Here is a 6,355-nt window from a genome sequence, read left to right as displayed (position 1 = left end):
AGAGTTTTAATTATTTTATTCTTTCATAATCTTAAACCAAAAATAGTCTTGAATAGTAACTTACACGGTTGACGTGTTTTGATGTTTTAATTCTAATATAATTATAATCATTGTGTATTTTTAACGTGCGTGACTTATCTATAACTATTATTTTGTATCTATAATCTATATACGATATTATGTAACATGTATGCATGAATATTTAATTTGAATTAAACACTGATGTATAATAATACAAGTAAAAAGTGATACTAATAAAAATCTCAATATTTTAGTGGCAATTTTACAAAATTGAAAGTTCAATCAATAAAATAATCAAATAGGTTAAGATAAAATTACGCTTAACCAGATTAGTTTTTTTAATTTAAGTTGATAAGAAATTATTCATTAACAAATTTATAAACATTTTTTTAAATTTAATATGTATATTTATGTAAAATAAGTAAATAAATAAATATATATCTTAGACCGATACAAAATAATTAATCTAATAAATTTCTAGTAAATGAATTCGTTATTATGGATAATATTCCGGAAACTATTAAATGAATGTACATTTCGCGGTATTTACCAGCTTGTACATTGATAGTTTAAATAGTAAGTACATACGAAGCTACATCCCAAACCACATAAGTAAATTCTGTACACAACATAAACTCAAAAGTGATTAATATTGTGAGTAAGAGACCGGAAGCGGAAATAGTACGGCGTTGGTACTTGGTAATTATTATTTAGATACTAACTCATCGTGTAACTCATATGAGGTTAATACTCAATAATAAAAATAAATATAATATAAGTTGTTTAGTAAATTATGTATTTTCCAATAAAATAAACCAAATTAATTTACACTATTTGAAAACATTGGAAAATAAAAATAAAAAAACATATATGTTATATATTATATTATTTACTCGCTTTAGTGTAATTTAAGACGAAAATTCCATAAAAAGCTTGTAATTAATTACAAAAATTCTACAGTAAAGATAGTAATCTGTTAATACATAGACGCTGATCATTTATATAATATATACAATATTTTAAATGCAGTGAATCAGATAATCATAATAAAAATCTTTAAATAATACATATAAATGCAATATTTTATTCAAATTCGCTAATATTTTTTTTATTAAATCATAAATTTAGTTTTAAAGTAATTTAAAAAAAGTGGGTATCGCTCTGCTGTATAGTAGAGATGGAGAGTAGGTCACTATAATGGATTTATTAAATTTGAATGCAACGACTGGTATCATTGTATACGAAAAATGATTCTAAACAGAAATGATTTGTCAGTCAATGAAAATTAGTAGGATATATTATTATATCAATACGACAATACCTATATTTAAATTGTAATATATCGTTATTTTACGCGATTTTGTAAAAAATTAAATTTCATACGCTCATAAAATTGTTTCTATATTGACGCTGGAATTTTTTTTTACAGCTACTTGAAGGAAAACTTATGAATAATCTTGTATTGAGTTTTTTGACCTTAAGTATAAATCACAAAAATTTTATGAATTTTCAACTTCAAAATTCCTTGCAAATTTTCGCGATTTTATAAATATTTGAACTTCAAATGCTTATAAACAAAAATTGTGACTAAAGATTTATGATTTTTTTACTACGATAAGTTCAACTTATAATAAACCTTGTTTTAAATTTTAAAGATTTATTGAAAAAAAAAATTATAAAAAAACACATCATTGTAAAATCAATACATTCATCACTCCGTTCAGAATCTAAAATACTTGTCTAGTATCGCACAAGTCTTAAAATAACGAAGAATATTATTTTTCTAATTTTAAAACACAATTACACTGTACACGGCTCGATATTTATAGAATCAATAATCTTAACTATTTTATCAGTTATTGCAATTAATAAAAATGTGTTCAAATCTATAGTTATTTATATTAGGTGTTGAAAAAATAAGCATTTTCCATTTTTTTCATTAGGTTTTTTTTTCTCACTATTTTCATTATTTTCACTATTGACGATTTTTACTGTACGTTTTCAAATTTACTTTTACCTTCACTTAGTATCGTTACGTAGGAAACGTATATCTATTAATTACTGAGTATATGGTTATGCTTCGGACATTATGTGCAATTAAACGTTTACATATTTTATTTGAACGTAATGAATGACAATCAGCCAGTTGTTTAAATTACGACGTTTTTAATTTTTTTTCAAAACCATTAAATATTAATAGAAAAAAATGCACTTTATCTCGGTGATACAATTAACTATAATATTATGATATATTATATTGCGGAGGAAGGTTTATAATATGATAATCATTTACATCCTATCTCCATACGAGTACCAAATTAACCACGAAATTGTAAACCCTATTATATACATAGATAGTAATATAATAATAATATGAAAATTTATTTTCAACTGTAATAATTTGTGTGCCCGTATTTATTCTGAAGATTAAAGATTACTGAAAACGAAAGGTTAGATTAGGTAATTATTGTAATGTAATATTTGATCTCACGTTTCTTCTAAACAGATAATAATTAATTTTATCGTATGCAAGTTTAATAGTATTTGTACTTTGCTTACGAACATTTCTCATGTTCATCTGATGAATGATGATATGGCATTATGGCAATTGATTAATATTATTAATAAAAAAATATAATATTATTTGAATATTCTGTCTGAGAATGTCTTCAAATATAATTTAATAATAATTATAAATCTATAGTGAAAAAATGTCCTAAAAAATAATAGACTTTGTTTATTATTATTTAGTTAAATAAATATCACAAAAATATATATTACATATAATGATCAATTTTGACCACTTTGGGAGTGATTCCATGGTGACCCTAGACGGCTAGACCACAAACCAGTATTTTAAAAAATGGTACATCTTTATAAAAACAAGATTACAAAAAAAAAATATTTTACTTATAGCATCAACTATTATAGACACGTATAAGTGTGTAGTTAAAACTTAAGGGTATGTATACCTATTATCTACTTATATTATGAAGTATAAAGAAATTACAATAATATATTATATTCTTAAAAGAATTATGACTTTGCTACCCCAACCAAGTCTCTGAAGCTGTTCCCTGGTTCGATTGTATTTTTAAACATATATATATATATATATATATATATATATATACATTTTGTAAAACGTTTTTATATAATTTTTTTATAGTACGACTTTCACAAAGCTTTTTCTGCTACTCGAATCTCCTAACCCAAATTTATAGAATAATTGAGTAATTGTATAGTGTACTAAATATAGAACTTAAAGAGTTAAAGAGACTACGGTTTTGATACAGATAATGTTATACATATGACAAAATATAAGTCATGTATGATCATTTTATATTCACCAACCAAACGAGTTATACCTGATAATAAAATATAATAATACACAAATAGTATAAGTTGTATAAGTGTATATAACCCATAAAAAAATAATAAGTATTTCGGTACTTTTGTTGTTTATGACTGAGACTTTTTTTCAATTTTGTTTTCTGGACTTTTTTTCTCAGGCCTATTTAGGATATTATACTCCAATATAGAAAATAAAGAATTTAAAATGTTCGAGACTTCGCATTTTACCTACACCTTTTATATTGTAAAAGTAACTGAATAACTCGGCAACGCCCGTGGAAAAAAAATAACAGAATTATTAAAATACCTCGTCGGAACATTGAAATACAATAAAAATAACTTAAAAATAACTTAAAAAAACCGTCTGCAACGTGGTACATATTAAAATCCTGTTCTTTTATATAATATAATATAAAAATAATAATAATGATATACCTATACGGTTATAATGTAACCTGTACTTATATGATAGTACGCACGTCGATATAATTTGTACTCTCAGTGTCAGTGTGTATAATAGGTAATTATAATCAGTACAATATTTTGATAAGTCACGAATATAATAACATAAGTTTTTAACTATTATTGATTAATAACATAATAGGAAGAACAAATTAAAATGTTTGATAATCTTAATAATATTTTAAAAAAACAACTGAGTGAAACACTATACTTTAACATAACACTTATAATTTTAAAAATTATTAACGTTTTCGAAAATATTTATTTGATATAATTTTAAGTAATAGAGAAACGATATTTTTCTAAAAATATTATTTTTACTAGTTTATTTCTTTTGATGACAACATGCTTTTTAACTCTTTGTTTTAAAGTAGAATATTTTTTAGAGTACTAAGATGTATACAAATCTAATTTTGTCAAGTGGTCTAAGAGTTACAAGTATTTAAAGATGAGTGAAGTGGTACTGAAGTAGGTTATGGTACAACGCGATATTTTAGTCTACTATTTCACACATCTAAAAAATTTAAATATATATCAGTTATAATAGTATGTATTACTAATAAGTTACGTATTTGTTTAAACATTTATTTACACGGATAGAAATATTCTAAATAATATTTTTTTTATTTTTTTTTGCTTCGGATTATGAAAATCAAAATATATGTTTTTATTCAAGAGTAAAAACTTAAAACATTATAACAATAAAAAATACTATATTGTAAGGACTTGAAATTATGTACAAAAATTGAAAACAATTTATTGAAAATCATTGTCTTCTGAAAAATCAAGTTTTTATTTTAAATATATTGGCCAGTAAGCAAAATTTATATTATGTAAAATGTTTGCCAACTACAATAATAACTAATATATTTAAAAAAAATACCTAACCCATTGAGAAAAAAAACTAAAAGAAGTAGTTATATTAATAAAGAATAATATCAAACATAAAAAATAAAAATAAGTACAATACGCGAGAATCGACGAAATAAACAGCAAAAATTTCTGTGCCGTGACCAGGATTCGAACCTGGGTTATTGCGGCCACAACGCAAGGTCCTAACCACTAGACGATCACGGCAGATATTGAATTTCGTGTATATTTATTTTATTTAAGTATAATGTGGGTTTCTTAAATATTTATAAATATGTAGTTATGAAATATAAATACTCGTATAGTCGTATTACTCTGTACTCGAATATGTAACTATATTTGGTCTTTTTAAATTTTACATTACCTATTTGCTTTTATTCAATGTTTTAAGTACATGTTGGTCATCACAACTAAATTAAATTAAGCTTTATAACTTGTAAGTAATTTAGAATAAAGATCTGTAGTTTAGATCTGTGTGAAACATTAAGTAGCCAAGGGCAGAAATGTGCAAATGCCCCACTCCATGAGGGTGGTGGAAATAAAGTCTAAACAAAAAATAATAATGATTTTATATATCAGGGGCGGCCAAACGGTCGATCGCAAACGATTTTAAAATCGATCTTGTTAGAATTTATTTTTAGGCTACGCACACGAAAATTAATCATGGTGGTAGTTAACAACATTATCGATAAATGGAAGTCGATCCTCAAAGGTGAAGTATATTTTTAGTAGATCGCGGCCAAAAAAAGTTTGGCCGCCCCTGTTATATATAATATATATATCGCACGTGTGTAAGACGGAAACAACACAATATGCCGGTTCTACGTCCTTTTAATTAATAAATTAAAAATAAATATATTTTAATACTTTATAAACGAGAAAACGTCTTTATTACCAATAAATCTATTATAGGTACACCGTTTGTATCTGCGGTATCGCCGGTATCCCGATATCTCAAGAGTCATATATAAGTGTAGGTACCTATATAAATATAACCGTTAAAATAATTATTATAACTGTGCGTTGCATTTGCATAATAAATATTCTATATAGGCATATAAGCCACATAGCTATACAATATTAATGAAACTGTCCATAAAATAATATAAAATATACTGATGTACATAATATACAATAATATACTGATATCACTGATGTCAGTTATCTGACGAAATCCACATAATAGATGTACTGTGCAATCGAGATACCCTAACCACGTTCACGGCCGCGTTCAGACATATGTGTGACACGGTCAATATTATGTTTAGGTGGGATTAGTCTACTCCGGTTTATTTTAACAAATTTTATTTTGTTGTGGTTTATTTATACGTTTGATTTATATATTATCTGGTTTAAATTTTGACCAAAAGATTGAGTTATTATTCTTATTTTTTTATTGTTACGATATTTTTAATATTTTACTTTGGTTTATCTAAAGACCTACCAAATTTACCCCTCGGCCGTGAACGTGTTTATAGTCTAAAGTCATTAATTGATTCGTACAACTGATTGATAAATGAATTGAAATGGTCCTACTCATCACTGCGCAGCATTTTTACTTCTGATTTTTTGCCGTTCGTTTTCGGCAATATTATACATACGTCATGCATCATGTTGGCTTATAGCCGATGAGTGATGGGTTTTCATT

General features: G+C 25.2%; 1 non-coding gene across 1 annotated transcript; it reads right to left on the bottom strand.

The window, feature by feature from the left end:
• Positions 1-4,842: 4,842 nt before the first annotated feature.
• On the bottom strand, positions 4,843-4,914 carry Trnah-gug (transfer RNA histidin (anticodon GUG)). The gene has a single exon. It is a non-coding gene; the product is annotated as a tRNA-His (tRNA).
• Positions 4,915-6,355: the final 1,441 nt, after the last annotated feature.

The sequence above is a fragment of the Rhopalosiphum padi genome, chromosome 2 (assembly GCF_020882245.1).
Source record: "Rhopalosiphum padi isolate XX-2018 chromosome 2, ASM2088224v1, whole genome shotgun sequence".
Classification (NCBI taxonomy): Eukaryota; Metazoa; Arthropoda; class Insecta; order Hemiptera; family Aphididae; genus Rhopalosiphum; species Rhopalosiphum padi.
Note: the sequence above shows the minus strand (reverse complement) of the source record. Positions and strands in the feature narration are given on the sequence as shown.